The sequence below is a fragment of the Callithrix jacchus genome, chromosome 20, assembly GCF_049354715.1.
Source record: "Callithrix jacchus isolate 240 chromosome 20, calJac240_pri, whole genome shotgun sequence".
Taxonomy (NCBI): domain Eukaryota; kingdom Metazoa; phylum Chordata; class Mammalia; order Primates; family Cebidae; genus Callithrix; species Callithrix jacchus.
The window spans coordinates 36604848-36625865 of NC_133521.1; the positions used below are offsets into that span (position 1 = coordinate 36604848).

General features: G+C 44.9%; 1 protein-coding gene across 2 annotated transcripts in view; it reads left to right on the forward strand.

Annotated features, from left to right (window-relative positions):
- WWOX (WW domain containing oxidoreductase) overlaps positions 1-21018 on the forward strand; it is a 1143691-nt gene that overhangs the window by 1003813 nt on the left and 118860 nt on the right. The gene's annotated exons all lie outside the window — the stretch shown is intronic.

Genomic DNA, 21018 nt, shown 5'->3' on the forward strand with positions numbered 1-21018 from the left:
CTGATGTCGAGCGCGGAGTGGTGACGTAGTTTTCAGGTGCGGGGAGGGATGGGCGTGTCCGAGCTCCCAGCAAGGCAACCGGCCTTACACCTAGCAAGTTGCTTTTACAATTATGTTTTTGTCCTGTTGCTTTTGATTGTAAATGGCAGACTTAAATTTAATTAACATGTGCTCTGATGTTAGATAATGTGTGGAGTCCCCAGTTTTCAACATTAAAAATAAAATATTTGTTGAAGTGTTTTTGTCTTTCTATGGTATATATAGAACTGTTTTCTTGAAAATGTTTCTTAAAAATTTATTTCTTAGTCAGAAGATTTGAACCTGTGATACATTACCATGATGTGTAAGTGTAATACCCACCAACATATAGTATTATTTTCTCAAAGGAATAATGTGAGGCACATCCCAGCTTCGTATCAGGGAACCAGCTATCATGTTTGGTAAAATCTGTGGGTGACGTGTGACCACACACAGTTGTGCTTGCTCCCTTTACAGAAATCTAAGTAAAAGCGTCACTTTTTCCTAGTATCTGGATGACTTGATTTCTTACCATCTTGGGCCTTCTTGGAAACCCTGAAACGTACCCTTTTCATCTGAATTCACCAAGTGTTCACTCTCACCCTTTTCCTGCATGAGAATTTCCTGAAGCTATCGTGAGTCCATGGAAAACTCAAGGTAGTGTCTTTTTCAGAGCACTCAAAAAAATGCTCCTGCCTCCCTGGCTTGTCCGGGCCACCCTTTGTGCCAGCCCCAGTGTTCTAGAGCCATCTGCGCTGATGCTCCAATCAGCGCTGGTCTGTGGACCTCAGCCGGTCCAGGCCCCTTCATGACCCCGTCACAGTGATTCTATCTGCACCTACCAGTTAGGTAGCCGCATGGGAGGATCACAAGCTTGAGTCAGACGATCGGACTTCCTCTTTAGCCTCCCCATTTAGATGTTATGTGACTGTGGTTATGTCTTCTTGCTTCAGCTTCCTGACCTGCAAAATGGAAATAAGAATACCTAGCACATAGCGTTGTAATGAAGATAAAATAATTTAACTTATGTCAAGAAGGATCATGGCTAACACGTATCAGAAGGTTGTCTTAGTGTTTATCGTTTTATGCATATCATTCTGTTTCATCCTCATGTTTATCCTAAGAGAAAGGTGGTATTATTATTCTCATTTTGCAGGCGAGGCTTAAAGAGGTGAATTACTAGGTTGAACTGTATGAAATTACTATTTTTGTAGGTAAAGACAGTGGCTGATCATCAATTCCCTATGATTCTACGAAATAATCTGTCCAGGTCTCATAGCAAAAAGGTGACCGGATGAGGATTTGAACCCACTGCTCTCCAATCCACAAGCCCATGCTTTTCAGAATTAAATGGAGCTCTAAAGTACTTGACCCTGGGCCTGGCACCAATCAGGAACTTAAAAACCCGTTTCTTTTTTGTTTTATTTTTGCCCACCATTAAAATGTGCCAGAGTAATAAGATCAAACGGGGCCCCTGCATTTTGACAAACATCCGCATTCTGAATTTCAGCGTCGAAGAGGGTATGGGAAGCAAACACAATGGGGAAAATTGCCGTGGCCGGTCCGACAATGTGTGGATTGAAAAAACCACACGCATGCACAGAGACCTGATGTGAATGGTATTTCTGAGTGGAAGCTAAGCAGCAGCCGAAAATGGCCTTTTAAAATACAGAACATAAGGATGCAATTCACAGAGATGGTCTAAACTGTAAACATGCAGCTGTGGGGTTTGTGAGGCTCAATGCTTACATACCGACAGCATACAAATTGTCAAGTACTTAAAGTTCCATTGTTGCTGAGAGGGCCTCACCCAATGTCCTTAAATGGTCCCATTTTTTTTTTTTTCAAACCACAGGATTTATATCTCTCACAGCATATAATGAAATACCAACAGGAATTGTGTATTGGGATAAGAAATAATATTTTTTCCAAATTCTTTTGTTTTCTTACAATTTGCTCACAGAGATCTTTGAAAAAAAATCCAAAGATTGAAGTTTGTACCCTCCTAAACTCCTGCAAAGAAGCCCTGTTCACTAGTTCTACACCGTTCTTCTTATTAAACTCTCTTGAGAGGTAATGTGGACGTCTATGGAGTTGTTTTCTAGCACCTACCCCCAACCCCTTCTTCTCCTGGAAACTCTGTTTCCACCTGCTCTCCTTGTTGCTACCTTGGGAGCTGCCATTTTTATCTAGGTTAGTCTGTGGTTCCTCTCCCCAGATTTTTAGAACTGGGAAGTTTCCATTTCCTTCCACTGGTGGAAGCTCTAGGATATAAAACTTGGGAGCCAGTGGCCTTCAGGATGCCCACAGTGTGAAGACAGAACAATTCAGACATTCAAATCAAGTCTCTGGCTCCAGTATTTTTCTTTTTTTTTTTTTGAGGCGGAGTTTTGCTCTTGTTACCCAGGCTGGAGTGCAATGGCCCGATCTCGGCTCACCGCAACCTCCGCCTCCTGGGTTCAGGCAATTCTCCTGCCTCAGCCTCCCAAGTAGCTGGGACTACAGGCACGCGCCACCATGTCCAGCTAATTTTTTTGTATTTTTAGTAGAGACGGGGTTTCACCATGTTGACCAGGATGGTCTCGATCTCTTGACCTCGTGATCCACCCGCCTCGGCCTCCCAAAGTGCTGAGATTATAGGCGTAAGCCACTGTGCCCGGCCGGCTCCAGTGTTTTTCTAGGTCTTGCTCCCTCCCTGACCTTTCCACACTTTGGTTTCGTGACGCTTCCTTGAATTCCATAGACTGACAAATTCCCCTGAGTTTGGGTGGGGGTTTTGTTACTTGCAAGCCAGCCGTCATAGTTCTCCTCCTGGCCATGCATAGCTGTGGAATCACTTCTCTGATTCTCATGGCTCAGGAAGGAGAATGTGCCTTGTGTGTTCTACGTGTGGTTATGGCAGGGTGGATGGAGTTGAGAGGAGAGTCCCATGAATGCCACACAACGTTCCTCCCTCTAGGCTTCCTCTGCACACTGTCCAAAGCTACGTTTTTAACCTTGACTCCGTAGTATCATGCACGTTCATTAACCATCCCTCGCCATAGGAGAATCTGAGTTCCTTGGAGGGTGGGATTTTACCTTCTTGATTAGTAAATCCCCAGCATTTAACACAGTTTCTGGCCTTGAGTAAAAACTTCATAAATATTTGTTGAATTGAACTGAATTTGTTGGCAGTGTTTGAAGAACTTGATGGATGAAGGGAGATTTAACAGTTTATAGCCAGATTGAACTCAATCATGATGATTTCTGGTCCATCTTTTAGAAACAAACTTCTAGTTTGTCTCTTTCACCCAGTTTGGAAGTCTTTCTCCTTTACCCATGCCCTTCAAACCTCTGTCACAAAGCTGTGACACCTAAAGCAAATTGCTTAACTCCTCTTAGTGATTCCCCCAAGTGGTGATAATGAGACCTACCCCTAATGGTTAAAATGATATGGCCCATTTAAAGTGCTGAATCAAATTGCCAGGTACGTAAGAGGTGATCAATAAATACTTATTTTATTTCTCTGTTAGGCCTCTTCCAACTAGATTTCATAGACGATTGGCCCTGAAGTTATTTTTCCCCAAAATTTGACAGAGAAATCAGTAGAGATGATACAAATATAATATATTTGACTTGCTTTGGTCAAGGTAGGCTAGCTGCTATAAAACTTTACAATTAGTGTGTTAACATAATATAAGATGACTTCTTGTTCATGTAACATCCCAGTTGCAGTGCTCTCTTTCAAGCAGATATTTAGGGACACAGTGTTATTCCATCTTCTGTCATCACCACCTTTATTTTTAGCATCCATGGTCTTAGCAACAGTAGAAACAAAGTATGGAGAAAAGACTCCATAAGTGGATATTTAATCACCTTAGCCCATAAGTGACCCATATCACTTCTAACTACCATATCCAATTGTTGCTTCTCTTTTTTCTTGGGTTTTCCCACCAAAAATGTGGCAGAAGTATCACTAATCTAACCAGCCAGCCATCAATCCACTGTCCATTCATCCATCCATCCGTCCATCCAGGCATCCATCCATCCGTCCATCCAGGCATCCATCCATCCGTCCATCCAGGCATCCCAGGTGACTCATCCCTGTGACCTTGGGAGACAGTCTTTCTTCCTGTATGTTGTTTGCCCCAACCCCCTGCTACATTCTTGAACCATATGTTCTTCATTGCTGTACTTCCCCTAGTCACCTGGTGCTTTAATTTTTGCCTGTAACCATCTGAAACTTACCTTAAACGTTCAGCCTTGACAGCTCATTCACGAAGTCTTTCACCATCCTTCACTCACTTTACTTCCGTTTTCTGTGGCATTCCATAAATTTAATGATTGTGATTACAGTATAATTCTTTATGTCTACCCCAGGCTTTGCAACAGGGAACTGGATCATTATTTTGCAGACACAACAAATTCTGCAAGCCTGTGTCTTTGGAATAAGGGAGAGAGGGTTGGACACAAATGTGATTACAACATATGCTTCTCTGGGCATAGCTTTGCCCCATTGCACGAATATAGAAAATTTGGCAGGCTGAAAAGAAGCGGAGAGATCCTCAAGCTGTTCCTTCCACCCCCTGGGATGCTGATTAAGTTAAGATTTCAGATTTTATTTATTCTACAGGTATTTGTTGAATATTTTTTTTCTTACTATACCCAGCACTGCTTTAGGAACTGGGAATACAGCAAGGTCCAAAACAGAAAAATCATGGCTCTCATGGATTATTGGTTGTGGGTAATAGAAACCTTTCAATCTAACTTAAGAAAAAAGGTTAGGGAGGCAAGGAGGAAGAGAGGGTGTGCTGATGCTTTGGGATAGCAGAGTCCCATGGAATCCCACAGTGACACAGCCGAGCCTTGGGACAGATGACACTAGCGGTAGAGACAGTACAAGAAACCCACTCAGGAGTCCTTTTCTCTGTCTCTCATCTCTCCTTTTCTCTGTACATCTGGTTCAATTCTTCTCTTGCCACAAATCAGTTATTTGTACTTTTCTGCTCACATTGCAGAAGATCAGGAATTTGCACATTATAGTCATAACCGTACCTAGAACCAAATTGTCTAGCACTGAAGCCCGAATCCAAATTCCTGGGAGAGAGAATTGGATGGACTGAGTCTGGACCTGGTATCTACCTTTATTTCAGTTATCTGTGTCCAGTATCAGGGTCTTATTGAAAAAGCATGGCTTAGCCGGGTACACTGGTTCGTACCTGTAATTCCAGCCACTTGGGAGGCTGAAGTGGGAGGATCGCTTGAAGCCAGGAGTTTGAGACCAGCCTGGGCAACATAGGGAGGTCCCATCTCTAAACGATTTTTTTTTAAGGAATAACAAGGAAAAGCATGGCTTTTATTTTAAGAGAAAAGGCATTTTGTAAATTTGGCAGATATTCCAACAGATGGCATCACCCAGTCTCTTAAATTAAGGTAATAATTTATTTGACAAGTGAATTCTTCTAGTATAATTATATAGTGATGAAAATATTTCTGTACTTCCGAAAATATATGTGCAGGTGCACACCCACCAGGCTTTTCTTTACTTCTTACTCATAGATTTGAAAACACACTTAGCTGCTGGGGGTCGTTGTTCCCATCCCCTGCGTGGGATAAGAAAGTCGAGACGCAGCAAGTGTGGAATGCTGAGTAGAACAAGCCTGTATTTTTTTGAGATAAGGTCTTGCTCTGTCACCCAGGCTGGAGTGTAGTGGCGGCATCTTGTCTCACTTCAACCTCTGCCTCCCATGTTCAAGTGATTTTCCTGCCTCAGCATCCCGGGAAGCTCGGATTACAGGTGTCTGCCACCATGCCCAGCTAGTTTTTATATTTTCAGTAGAGATGGGGTTTCAGCATGTTGGCCCGGCTGGTCTCTAACTCTTGACCTTGGATAATCCACCCACTTCGGCCTCCCAATGCTCTGGGATTACAGGCATGAGCCTAGCTATCTTCATTAAGCCACCTGCTTTCTGCAGTCATTTTCTTGGTGATGTGTTATAACAGGACAGACCTTGTACTTTGGAATCAAACATTGTCAGTTCTGCTATCTGCTCTTTATGGTGCCCTGAACAAAAATCTCTAATCTTTTTGAATCTTCGCTTCCTCATTGGTCAAGGCTCCTCTCAGTACATTACATTTGAATGAGACCTGTATCAGTGGACTGAAATTCTCAGAAACCCAAGACCAGGAGCAGCCAGGAGACTCAGCGACAGGAGTTTAGACCATGCCATGTGTTAGCCATGGGGAGCGGGGCTGCTGTCTCACACTGGATGCTCCTGCCTGGCTGCCTCTGGTCTCCAGCAGAAGCCCTGTCGTGCTTGAGTGACAAAGCAGATTGCTTCCTCCCACCTCTGTGGGTTAGGACCCCTTTTTCTATCCTAGTTTCACTCTGATTGGTGAGTTCACTCAGAGTGAAACCATAGCAAAACCTCAAGGCTTGGCTTAACTGCGAAGGGGTGGTTGATATCAGATTTGTACCCCAGAACCAGAAGACCACTCGTGAGAAATTCTGTAAGCACAGGAGTGTGGTTTATGTCAGAATCAATCTGACGGAGTGAAACCATTCCTTGCCAAGTGAAAATATAGCATCATCAACTACATCCGCAAGCCTAGAACCTCTTCACTCAGCAGCAGCTAGTGGGTAAAGCCCGGGAGAGGTTGGGACAGATCTGATTCCCTTACACTCATCTGAAATAATATTTAGCAACATTAAAAGCAATATTAATGTGTGTCACCTTGGGAAACAGAGGCAGAGGAGTGGAACAGGAAGGAGTCAGATGATTTATTTCAGACCCATTTCTGCTTCTTCCCAGGGGGTGGTGTCAGCTGAGTTCCACAGCCTTTATCTTCTTTGTAAGATGCAGAGAATACCAACTTCATGGATTGGTTATGAGAGTTAAATCAGGGAGGGTCATGAGGTCACCTTCCCATGGCCAGCATGGCCAGGAGAAACAGGTGCTCAGGAATGGCCACTTCTCTGACCACTTTATAGACCTATGGAGATGTTGAAAGTAGCCCAAAGGAACTGCGTATCTGGCATCTTGGTCCATCTTTCTGGGTTCATCACTGGGTAGTTCATATAAGGGTTTCATGAACCACAGCCTGCTAGAAAGATCCCAGTGTTCTGATTTCACCTACAGGCACAGACCATTTCAGAGCCGCAGTCTGATCTTTTAGCTTCTGCCAGCACATTTGGACACCTGTGCAGTCCACAGGACAGGTGCCGAGTTGTTCACATGATGCAAACTTTTGAGAAGAGATGTGTGGCGAAGATGTGAGGGGAGTGGTATTTATTATTTTCTTTTTGCTCTCAGCTTTATGCCTTGTGCGTGCTTACAGAGGTCATGAATTGTCCACTGTTGTATGCGTAATTGGTGGCAGATGTGAATAATAAGTTCACAAGGGACTCAGTTTGGGGATGCCAGGGATACTAGAAGATACCTCTAAAATTTTGGAATCTACGTCAGAGAGTGGTATGAGTGGTTCCCAAAATCCCTACCTGGCAGTCCTGCCAACGGCACAACATGGAATTCGGAGCCAGTTGTTTCGGCCATTTCCATCTTTGCTGTAAATCTAGACAGGATAATGAATGAAGAACCTGACACATTGAAGGAACTCCATAGTCGGGAGTGCAGTGTGAGTCATTATGGTGAGTCTCAAACACCGTGGTTCCCCTACTCGAGGGCACAGATAGGGGCACTCTGCGGCTTCCTTTGGCAACAAGCATTGCGGTGCGATTTGCTTCACCTAATGAAACACGAGTGACAAAGATACGTGTCACTTCCAGAAGGAAATTTTAAGAGCCAGTGCGTGGTTCACCCTGACCCCTTCCTACACCCCAGCTATTAAGGAAGCAATGTTCAGATGGAACCTGCGTCCTCCTCCTGGGTCCCTGAGTGACCGCAGTCACCAGAGCTCTCCCTGATGGCCATCATTAAAGTCAGGAACAAAGCTGTGTAATGTCACTAAGATTTTGGAGGTATCAGCGGTTGCAGTAGAACCTAGCCTATCTCAACCGACACAAACATTTTCTTTCTTACAAAACCTCACACCAGTGCTGTTTTATTCATCTGCTTATGCACACGTATGGCTCCGACATCTATCCAAATGCATTACAGGCATGATAAGACAATTAGGTTCGAAGCAAAACAAAGACAATTGCTCGGCACTCAGGGAATATACTGCTACAGTAAACGGATCACTAACACCCGGCCCTGAATTTGCTGCAAAGTTTTTACTAAGGCACAAAGGGAGCCGTGTGGAGCTCCGGAGTTCCCATCTGAGGCCCTGTCTAACTCCTTGGCAACTTTTATGTATTTGTATAGCAGAGAGGATTTTGCCAGATGGTTGAAATGTTCATCCACCTATTTTGTTTTAATGCATACTGACATTTCTTCATCTTCCTGCGGTGGATTTCTTTTATGAGGTCGTGCTTTGCATTTTCGTAGAAAGAATTTCTGACTCCTGACCGGAGCCCACCCTTGTAGTTTCTGTGGGGGCTGTTTTGGTTAACCACTTGCATCAGTTTTGAGGCTCCACAGGCAGAACCAGACCATTGAGAACTTCTTGATTTACATGGTGGCAGACAGCATCTATGAAACCAGGGGGAAACAGGAAGGAGCTAACTGGGGAGCCTGAAGGAGAGCAAGGCCACAGCTCTCAGGCACTCTTGGTGTTCAGAAGGCCAGCTTCAAGAAAGGTGTGCATATCTGCAAATGTGTTTCTTGTTCCTAGTGAAGAGGTGAGGAAGGACACTGACTGTGTTCTAAAGCTGTACAAAGAGAAGTGTAACTCCAAATACAGAAAATGGCCAGGCGCAGTGGCTCACCTCTGTAATCCGCGCACTTTGGGAGGCCGAGGCAGGCAGATCACGAGCTCAAGAGTTCGAGACTAGCCTGGCCAATATGGTGAAACCCTGTCCCTACTAAAAAATACAAAAATTAGCTGGGTGTGGTGGCTCGTGCCTGTAGTCCCAGCTACTTGGGAGGCTGAGGCAGGAGAATTGCCTGAACCCAGGAGGTGGAGGTTGCAGTGAGCCAAGATCATGCCACTGCGCTCAGACCTGGGCAACAGAGCAAGACTCCGTCGCAAAAAAAAAAAAAAGATACGTAAAGGTCAATAAATCATACGAAAAATAAGTCATAAGAACAACATATGATACCAAGAAGAAATAATAAAAATAGAACATAAATAATTCCTAAAATAGTGATACTAGCTTATGACAAGTAATTTCTGATTATTATTTCTTCGAATCCTCACAATGATTCCATGTTAGGATTTGCTGCATTTTATACAAGGAAGAAAGGAGTCTATGGTCAGTGATATATAGTGGAACATTTATTCATTTACTCCTTCAGCCTTTCATTTGTACATATATGTGTATTTTAGAGACAGGGTCACCCTGTCTAGGTATAAACAATTATTACAAAGATGATATAGTTTGGAAATCAACATAGAGACACGTCCGTCTGTCTCCCTGGCTGGAGTGCAGTGGCACAATTATGGCTCACTGCAGCCTCGAACTACTAGGCTTAAGCAGTCCTCCTGCATCAACTTCCCAAAGTGCTGGGATTACAGGCATGCGTCCCCACATTCAGTTGTACATATATTAATATGTAAATATATCTGGATATACATGCTTAAGGACAGAAACACAGAAGTGCCATTTCTGCCTTTTTCTCGCTCTTCCTCTCTCTCTCAATTCTGTTGGGAGCAATGTCTGTTGATTTCTCTTTCCACACCACCTTCTGCAAGTCCCTTAGGTTTTCCCAGTGACCAAAGAGCCACCATCTAGGTTATTACAGTGGTAACAGTGGCCAAGAAAATGATGTGAGGTTGAGGTGGACAGATGATGCTTTTCACTGTTCTGGGAGGTTCCCATTGGGTGGTCTGCTTTGCTGAGCTTTGAAAAAGTGCTTTTCTGCTTCTCAGTTCACTGGGCCGATGTGGGCACAGCCTCAGGTTTTGTTTTTTTTTCTCCTTTGCTCCTTTACCACATAGAACACTAATTTCCTAAAGAGAAAATTCCACTGGAAATACAGCGTTCTCAATAAGTTGAGTCTGCTCAAAGACTGACAGGTGAAAGTGATCCACATAGAACAACAAGTTTCTCTATTTTGATTTCAAAATTATATCATCTTTATAATAACTGTGAATACCTAGAAAAATGCATATATTTTTGACTTAACAATAACAGTTACTCAGTAGTCAAAAGGCATTGAGAAGTATTAGCAGAACTGTAGTCAGTTGCCAGGCACAGTGGCTCACACCTGTAATCCCAGCACTTCAGGAAGCTGAAACTAGAGGATCACTGGAGGTCAGGAGTTCAAGACCAGCCTGGGCAACATAGTGAGACCCCACCACTACAAAAAATAAAAACAAAAAAATTAGCAAGGCATGGTGGTACATGCCTGTAGTCCCAGTGGTTCACCTGTAGTCCCAGCTACTTGGGAGGCTGAGGCAGGAGGTTTGCTTGAATCCAGGAGGTTGAGGCTGCAGTGAGCCATGACTATGCCATTGCACTCCTACCTGGGCAACAGTGTAAAACCCTGTCTCAAAAAAAAAGCAATATAGTCAGCAGGATAGAAAAAAAACTAACAGTCTATATTGGGGCTACTCTCAGTGTTGTTTAAACTTTATTTCTCTTTGTAAATATGAAAATTCCCAGCACTTAGTAGATGCTCAGTAAATGTCAATTGAGCATCTTCTGTCTGAGAAGTTCAGGCAGTTTTTTTTCTTCCAATTGTAAGTTCTAGTTTCTTACTATAAATTATTATTGTTATTGTTTTAATTTGATGGATGTACAAAGGTCAAATTTGTGCAAAGAAAATGCACACTTAGAGATAAGAAGACATATCTTTTGCTCTTATGTTTCTTGACATGTTTTGATGGTATTGAGCTCAAATTTACCTGGGATGACTTTTTGAGAAAAGATTAACTTATCAAAACTTGTGCCAGAAGCAAGACTTTGTCAGTAGGGTACTATCCAAATTCTAAAGTAATGAATGCTTCTCTCCCTCTGGGTTAGAGGCCTGACTTTGGGGTGTGGATAAACAGTTTATGTGTCCTGGCCAGGTGCTGTGGCTCATGCCTGTAATTCCAACACTTTGGGAGGCCAAGGTGGGAAAATCACTTGAGCCCAGGACTTCGAGACCTGCTTGAGCAATGTAGGGAAACCACATCTCTAAAAAAAAATAAAAATAAATTAACCAGGTGTGGTACTGCATGCTTGTAGTCCTAGCTCTGTAGGAGGCTGAAGCGGGAGGACCGCTTGATGCTGCGAGGTTGAGGATGCAGTGAGCTGTGATTGTGCCACTACACTCCAGCCTGGGTGATGAAATGAGTCCCTGTCTCAAAATAAAACAAAACAGAGTTTATGTGTCCAGTAAGAGGTACAATCACATCTCTAGTACAGACTGTAGAGCACTGGGAGGGCCCATGATTGAACAGGATATGGTGTGAGAGGCGGCCTAGAAAATAGAGATACCTGGGGCTCCACACCTGCTCCTGATGGACCGCTCGGGTGACCCTGAGACCCTCTACCAGGCACTGATGGAGTAAAGATGGAGGGAGAGTAAGAAGCCAGGTGGCATGCTGAGGAGAGAATTCATGAGATTTATAGAATAGTCTGGAAGAAATGCCATCATTCCGAGCCCTTCACCTACATTGTCAAAAGTGGCATGGGTCAGTGCCTCTCTCCCCTCACCAGGAGCGTGTGAAGCATGGAGACCTCTCGAATGTTCTCAGGAAAAGCCTGTGTCTTCCTGGGTTGAGGAGGGAGCAAGCTGGAATGGACAGGAGAGAAGAAAGTCAGTGACATATCAAAGAATGCTTATCTCAGTAAACATCAGTGTTTGAGAGTCACACTGGGTGGCTCGTAGGCAGCTCTTAATTTTCAGAGCCAGTCAGGCAAGGCTTGGAATAACTTGTCTAAGATTCCTCATCTTATTCCTCTGCTAGAAGAACAAGCTTGGAACAAGCCAGCCAAGAGGCAGGAAGCCAGAGCAAAACTCCATGCTGGGCAAGAAGTCCTGAGCACTGAGGAGCTGACTTCATATTGGATGCAGACAAGAATGACCTGTCGATGGCTCTTGGCCCGTGGAAACGCCCTCGGTCCTTGCATTTGTGGTCTTGCTGAAAGAGACTTAATTTACTGAGTTATTGGTACCTGCAACACTCTGTCTGGAATTTGGCAATTTCTCTGCTCTTTTAGTTTAGCAGGTTCTCTTGGTTGCGAAGAAATCACTGAAGCCACCTCACAGAATGTGAGCGTGTATGCACTAAAGGGACCAGGAAATGATGAACAGTCAGGCTTCGGAAAGGACAGGATGTAGAGGAATCATCTGGACTCAAGGAAGCCTAGGAACCCTTGGCAGGACATGTACAGGGGTCTCTAGTTCAAGGCTCCACCACCCTGTGACCTCCTCATTGGCTTCTCTCTTTGATTCTAGCTTGTTCTGCTCATTCATCACTTCCACTTCCTCTGAAATTCTTGCATCCTGATCTTGGCCTCTTGGAGCCTCTGTATTGTGTGAGCTCCTCTGGTACTCCTGACTCCCTCAGGTTCCTGAACGAGAACCATCTGATGGAAGCAGCTCATCTCCCCCGGCCATGCCACTGGGCCTCAGCCAGGCTGCAGACTAGCTGGGCTCAGTCCACAGGGTGGCCTCCAAGCAGCCTAGACTTGGATCCCTAAGTCTAGGGACTTTGCAGATGGGACGTTTTAAGGTCAAGGGAGGAAGTGAGGCACTGCAGTCCGTTGCTGTTGTCTCCAGAGCAGCCATGTACAATCCATATAGCGGCAGGAATTCTGCAGCTGGAGCTGCTCCCCTGAGACTCTGATCAGACAGCCACAGGATTTGCAGAGCACTGTAGGTCTGGACCTGAGCTGTGTGCAGCCTGGTGAGCATCGGCGAATGGTGCAAGGGGTAGCCCCACAGCCGTGAGCAAGTCTCATCTGGGCCACTGCAAGTATGACGGAGGTAGAAGAATGACAACATAAAGAAATGCAGTGTATTCCGCGGGGGTTTCTTTTTGAAACTAAAAGAGTTTTTCTAGACTCACCCCATGGAGACCACTTTACTTTCCTTTTTTCTCAGATGATGACATCTGTAGAGGGGCTCTTTCTGCTGTGGGTACATTTCTCAAATACGTGGTCCGTGTTGACAACTGCGGAATACTTACTAATTACCACAATTGGTGCTTACTGGGGCCACTACAACTACTCCAGATATTCAAAGATAATTCATCATCCACCCAACAGCACAGTCCACAGAAGCCCAGGATGCATTCTGATCCTCTTCCTTTAAAATATAATGGACATACTGATCATTTCTTTTCCAAAGGATACTTCCTATTGGAATGTACTTTTACAATCTATTTTTGGTCCAAATGTGTAGTGTAACGAGGGAATATATGATGAACTCATTGTGTCTTGAACATAGCTGTTACCAGGAATGAAGCAAATTCTAATTTACTTAAATTAGGGCCCTTCGGTGTCTTTTCTTTATGCAATTAACACAGTTCACCTGCTGCCCCATACCAAGAGTACGAATGTGGTTTTTCATCAGGAAGGCTGTGTACGAGTTGTGTACGGTGGTCTCGGGACCTAGCTCTGCCATTTTAAAGCTGCATAACACGTTTCTTGACCATTTTCGAGTCTCTTTACTCATGCTTTATACGGAGACATTAGTTAGTCATCTTACATGATATTCGTAACAATTAATAGAATATTTGTAAAGTTTCTGGAAAAGGATAGATAATAAATAGCATCATCACAGACGTTCAAGGTGGCGATCTTTTTTTTTGAGACAGAGTCTCACTCTGTCGCCCAGGCCGGAGTGCAGTGGTATGATCTCAGCTCACTGCACCCTCTGCCTCCCAGGTTCAAGAGATTCTTCTGCCTCAGCCTCCTGAGTCCCTATACATACTATAGGTATGTATCATCATGCCCAGCTAATTTTTGCATTTTTAGTAGAGACAGGGCTTCACCATATTGGCTAGGGTGGTCTCGAACTCCTGACCTCGTGATCTACCCATCTCGGCCTCCCAAAGTACTGGGATTACAGGCGTGGGCCATCTCTCCAAGCCAAGATGGTGATTTTTATACATTAAAAAAGCAGAAATGACTTCTTCGAATTGGTGCACTCAAGAAATGTTTTCCAGTCTCCTAAGCATTTAGGCATGGTAAAGACATTACCATGTTAGTTGCCTGGACCTTGCACAACTTCATAGTGTTTGTTTGTTTCCCTAGGAAGGCTGTTTTGAGAAGGAACCTTTTCACTCCTTGGAGTTCTGATGTGTTCATCGGCCCCTGTTATCATGCTGGATATGGGGGCGGTTCAAGGGGGAATTGGGTGCCTGAGAAAAACAGTGAAAAACCCAACTGTGAAAACCCAAGAGAAACCGAAAGAGTGAACACTGGAAAAAAAAAAAAAAAGAAAAGGCGGGGGGGGGGGGGGGGGGGCGTGGCAAGCTTCAGGACCTAAGTGGTTAAGGAACTGGCTTCGACAGGAAGTGGGCAGGAGACTGTTTTCAGTATGCTCATGGGAACTGAGCTGGAAAGTGCTGTGGTGAGTGTGTGTGGAAAAAAGGGGCTTTAATCAAGCTATAAATATCTGTTTCTTTGAAGTTTTATGACCAACAATTAATGTTACTGGAAGGCTCATAAAAAGGGCTGTTTCTTGACTTGGTGGGTCTGAGTGGGCCAGGGTCAGGTTAAGATCCTAGCCTCGTGGGATGCCATCCCGACAGATTCCACTGTGTGTGTGTGTGTGTGTGTGTGTGTGTGTGTGTGTGATCTAACCTGTTGCATCAGTATAGTATCTAAAGGCATGCTCAGTATATAGTTAAATGATTCATTCATTCATCCTTTGATTCAATTAACTCATGTTTCTGGAGGGCCCCCTATGTGTAATACCTGGATCAGCAGTGAACAAACAAAGGAAATCCCTGCTCTGAGGGAGCTTTCATTCTAGTTAGGGAAATAGAGATGAAACAAATCAAGACATGCAAGCAAGGTTAAGGGCTGTAAGGATAATTCATTCCTCTGAAAGCAGGAGGACGATGCTGTATGGTTCTAGATAGGGTTCTGAGATGAGTGGCCTGTGGACAGATTCCTGCCCAAAGAGGTGGAGGGTGCGAGGGAGGAGGGACGGCAGGTACCAAGGTCCTGAGGGAGGCACATGCTCAGCAGGGCCCAGGCGTGCCACCAAGGCCAGGAGGAGAGACTGAGGAGTCTTGGCCATGCCGTGCCTTGTTGATCTTTAGAAAGACTCTGTTTGGGATTTTTTGTTGTTGTTTTGAGACACCTGGAGTGCACTGGTGTGATCTCAGCTCACTGCAACCTCCACCTCCTGGGTTCAAGCGATTCTCCTGCCTCGGCCTCCCAAGAAGCTGGGACTACAGGCGCTCATGCCAGCACACTCAGCTAATTTTTGTATTTTTTGTAGAGAACATGTTGGCCAGCCTGATCTCAAACTTCTGACCTCAGGTGATCCTCCCACCTCGGCCTCCCAAAGTACTGGGATCACAGCCACAAGCCATTGTGCCAGGCCTAGAAAGACTGACTTGTACCCTGATCAAGACGGGGAGGCTCTCGAGGGTTTTATTTGGTTCTGCCCAGTGACCAGCCCCCATAACCACATCCTTCCCCCAGACTTTCCTCTTTCTATAAAACAAAACAAACAAGATGAACAACAAAAGCGAAAACAAAAAGCTAAGCCGTAGCTGGGCAGCTTTATTTGAATGCTACTTCTTTTTTTCTTACCTTTTGCTGTATGCTGAGCCCAATGCATGAAATTTTTTGTAATCTCTTTGCTGTGTTGAAGCTCTTCCACTGCTTTCATGAGCATAAATGAGTTTGAAGGCTGGCAGGCAGTAGCAACATAGATCAGCTTCCCCATCAGGTGCTTATTCTACCCGATTTTCGTTCTTGCAGACTTCGGGACTCTGGGATTTATGATCTTTGGATTTGGATCTTGGCTTGAGGCTTCCCTGCGCACTCACCTTGGAGAGAGGGTTTACTAAGCAAAGAATATCCCAGGACAATCTGGAGGAGGTGTGCCCTTTTTAAGAGAGCAGTTGTAAAGTACCCTCAGGCAACTTAGAAGCTCCTACTTACTTGGCAGGGTGCAGTGGCTCAGGCCTGTAATCCCAGCACTTTGGGAGGCTGAGGCAGGCAGATCACAAGGTTAGGAGTTCGAGACCAGCCTGACTAACATGGTGAAACCTCATCTCTACTAAAACTACAAAAATTAGCCGGGCGTGGTGATGAGTACCTTTAATCCCAGCTACTTGGGAGGCTGAGGCAGGAGAACTGCTTGAACCCGGGAGGCGGAGGTTGAGATAGTGCCACTGCACTCCAGCTTGGGCAAGACAGTGAGACCCTGTCTCAAAAAAAAAAAAAAAAAAAAGCTCCTACTTACTCGAGGATATTCTTACCTCTTCGTTTAAACAGCTCCCCTAAGGACTTTGCTAGCTAAAAAAAAGTTTGTTTTCTGAAGGGGGTTTCTGCACACAACTGACCACAACTTTTTCTTTTAAAGAAATGCGTCGTTCACATCAGCCTTGCTTTCAGGTCGTCTGAATTGGGGAAGTTTGCCTGTGTGCAAGAGAGGGTTTCCTCCTTCATTTTCTTGAGTGCAGGGAGCCATTTATGACTAATAGGATTCATTACATGTGTGTTTAGCCTACCAATTATAAGACTTTAACAATATTAAAACCTAAAGAGATAACGGAGAGGAAGCCTCTGGGAACTAGGAATCAATCGTGCTGGTTGGCTTGAAAACAGGGCAGTAAAACGGCAGCCGCCCAGCCTGTGGTCTTTAACGATAATGAAGCCAGAGGTGGTATCAGTTTGTTGTTCCAACGTGATTGGTTCATCATGGATGTGCACCCCTGCTCATCAAAATCTCATCACCAGACTGACCCTATACGTTTTCCAGAGTCCAGCTCTTGCCCCTGGAACTGGTTCTCTGAGTTCCGGCTGCAGTTCAGGGAAGAGGGCGGTGGCTGCAGTCCTGTTTTGTGTCATTGGTCTTTAGCCTGATCTAATTCAATCTGGTGATGCCTTTTTTCTAGTAAAACTGGTTTGCGGCTAATGAATTGCGATGGAAATGGAGACAGATTTATGTACCTTTCAGGGACATAATTTCCCCAGGACTGGAAAATGAGGGGTTCTGGAGATCTCTCTGGAATTCATGTAAATGCTATTTAGAACCTATTGTTCTATGGCTCTTTGTAAACGCTGGGGCACCCTCACACCTGTCTCACTCGGGCCCTGCAGCTCTCACAAACCCCTGGCCCCTCAGGAATGGAGTTTGGGGTTCAACCAAATAAGCCCCCATTTTCACTGATGGACATGTGACTTTTAATCTATAATCTAGAATGCTAGTTTCTAGTGAGGTAGGTGCAAAAGTAACCGCAGTTTTCCCCATTACATGCAACACCAAAAATCGCAATTACTTTTGCACCAACATAATACTTTATACCTAGCAATCCAACCGCTGTGAAGAAGGATGCTGAGACAGTGGTTACATAACTGTGACAGTCATTCCATAGACAAGTCTATGTCAATGAAAAGAGGGACACTTCTAAAGGAAAAAAGATGGGCAAAAATTAGGTGTTTACATCTATCAGAAAGACAAAAGGAATGTCATGGTGTAGCAGGGAGGACGTGGGGAGAGAGGCAGATTTTGGAAGGGAACGACACAAACACGCTAAATACCAATCTTCTTTTTTTTTTTTTTTTGAGACAGAGTTTTCGCTCTTGTTGCCCAGGACACAGTATAATGGCACAATCTCAGCTCACTGCAACCTCCGCCTCCTGGGTTCAAGCAGTTCTCCTGCCTTGGCCTCCCAAGTAGCTGAGATTACAGGCACCCACCACCATGCCTGGCTAATTTTTTATATTTAGTAGAGATGAGGTTTCACCATGTTGACCAGGCTGGTCTTGAACTCCTGACCTCAGGTGATCCACCCACCTCAGCCTCCCAAAGTGTTGGGATTACAGGTGTGAGCCACTGTGCCAGGCCCAATAGCAGTCTATTGATATTGACACTAGTTACGGGTAGGGGATGAGACTCTGAATTGTTGTTTTTCTTTTTTTTCCAATTTTCTCATTTTAAAAAATGAGTCCTTTCAAATATGAGACCAAAAAGAAATGTCCAGTAGCTTATTCTAACCCAATATTTTTCTGTTTAATTTAGGTAGAGTCTTCATTTGCATAAAAATTGCCCTTACAATATATAGGATGATTTGTTTTTTAAAGGAAAAGAGTCATTTTACAATTGCAGCAGCTCAGCCGCCACCCGCAGCAGGCAGTAGGCCCAGCTCACCTTCCCAGCAGGCCTCCAGTGCCCGGTGCAGCGTGGCCCATTGGCACCCACAACAAATATCGTGACCCCACTTTTACTGCACGCTTCCTGCCAAGGCACAGGCAGAGCTTCAGCCTTTTTGGTAACGTGAATGAACGTCAAAAGGATAATCAGTTATTAGTTAAACTTGCTCCTCTTCTTCAACCGTTGATAGTTTTCTTTCTTGCTTCCCTTCCCCCTCCCTGTCAACAGAAAGCAACAGGCCTGAAGTAAAAAGGGAAAAGGGGAACCGGGTGACTCAGCCCACAGCAAGCCTTACCACAGCTTCCTGGCCACCTTCTCGCTCTCTCCCCTTCCAAGAGAGAAAAGGGAGGAAGCCCAGAGCCTTCTAGCACTGAGTACCGTGTCATATATATATATATATATATATATATATACACACACACACACACACACACCACTTCCACAAATGCTCCAGAATGAATGAATGCAAGTATGAGTGAATGAGTGCCCATGGGGTCACTCAGAAGTAGTGGCATCATTTAGCCAGATCCATTGCCCACCTATAACTCATCGAGTCTCCTCCTCGGTCCACTGAATGCAGAAAAACATTTTCTTATTTACAAACAACTTTGCTGGTAGGGTTGCTTGCGAAAGTTCGTCATGGGCTGATATTTCATGGTCACTTTTGCCAGTGCTCTGATCTGCATGTCCCGAGTCCTAGAAAGCAAATAACAACAACAAGCAACAACACGCTGCATCAGAGTATCCCTCTCAAAATCCCATCTTAGGTCTCTAAGTTTGTTTGTTTATTGAGACGGAGTCTGGCTCTGTCACCCAGGCTGGAGACCAGTGGCACAATCTCGGCTCACTGCAACCTCCGGGGTTCAAGCGATTCTCCTGCCTCAGCCTCCTGAGTAGCTGGGACTACAGGTACGCACCACCACACCCAGATAATTTTTTGTATTTTTAGTAGAGATGGGGTTTCACCATGTTAACCAGGATGGTCTTGATCTCCTGACCTCGTGATCCACCCACCTCGGCCTCCCAAAGTGCTGGGTTTACAGGCTTGAGCCACCGTGCCCGGCCTGTTTTTGTTTTAACATTTTCCAGAAGTTTTGGTATAAAATATGTACAAAGATAAATGTAGAAACTTAGTGACCATCTGAAGATACGCCTGAAAGGAGGAATAACAACCTCCCATTTAAAGGAATCTTAAAGAGACAGGAGGGAGGAAATGAGATGAGAATGTCAGTGTTTCTTTCATTAAAAGGAACCTAATATTTATGATCCAACAAGTTTCCACTGTGTCTACCCCGGAGTATCATCAGCCCAAAGCAGACTGGCCTTCTGGGCAATGTTTTCACTTCACTGTGGGGAGGGGCTTTGTCAGATCGCCTTGTCAGCTCCAGAATTCTTTGGGCATACAGGAAGGGTGACATGCTTCTGGCTTATTTCTAAGCCCCTTTGAGGTGATTTCGGGTCCCCAAATTGAGGCAAAATAATCCTCACAATTTCCTAGGACGTTCTCTGCCCTGGCCCCTTTCTATTGTAAAGGAGGTTTCTCTAAGAGGATTTCTAATGCCTTAGCATCTATCTAACGGAATTTTTTGCTGGAGAAAGGGCTGCTGTCTGTCCGCCTGCTTTCCTTTCTACCCCAACGGGACTTTCTCCCTCTGGCAGTTTTACTTAGCCAGAGAGGACAGAAGAGTTGGAAAAATGGACCCCGCTTTTATAGCCGTTTCTTAGAGGAACTCAAACTGCTCTCAGGCATCGCCTTATTACCTCATTAATCCTCACAAGGGTCCCTCAGCAGAATTATTCTTATTTTCAGAATGGAGAAATTGAGGCACAGACAAAATAAATGGCAGGTGGAAGGTCAGAGGGTCAGGCAGTGGGAGAGGTGGGGGCAGACAGAAGGCTTCTGGCATCTGTCCTGGTCCATCAGTCAGACTGTCCTCTTCAAATAAGGAGACATAAGGTACAGGGGGATGGCGGTGTGGGGGGAGCTGGAATTGTATGAATAAAACAAATAGAGCCAGATTTAATGATCACTCACCTAGCAGACGTCCGTCTTCTTGGGACATGAGTAGACTCTTACTTGGCAGGCTTTTCAGAATGGAACCATTATTTGTTACATGTGTTCTGTGTGCCAGGGACTGAGATGCTTCTCAACGGAGTTTACATGTGAGAGGAGCAAGAGACAAACCTCACAAGCAGGAAGGCAGACCTAGGAAAGCTGCTTTCACCCTTGCTCAGCCCTCCGTGCCACCCTCGCCTCCCGCCTGGATCACTGCTCAGTTCTCTCTCCCTTTTTTTTTTTTTGAGACAGAGTCTTGCTCTGTCATTCAGGATAGAGTGCAGTGGCGTGGCACAGTCTCAGCTCACTGCAACCTCTGCCTCCCTGGTAGCTGGGACTACAGGCTAGCGCCGCCATGCCCAGATAAGTTTTTTTTTTAATTCTGTATTTTGGTTTCACCATGTTGCCTAGGCTGATCTCAAACTCCTGACCTCAAGTGATCCGCCCACCTCGGCCTTTCAAAGTGCTGGGGTTACAGGCATGAGCCACCAAGTCTGGCCACAGTCCTTTTCATTAAGAGCCTCCTGGCACCCAGCCACCCTGGGGCCCCTTCAGTTCTTTCTCCACAGATAACCAGAATCTCCTTTGAAATATGTTAGATCACCTCTTTCTCCTGCTTAAAACTTT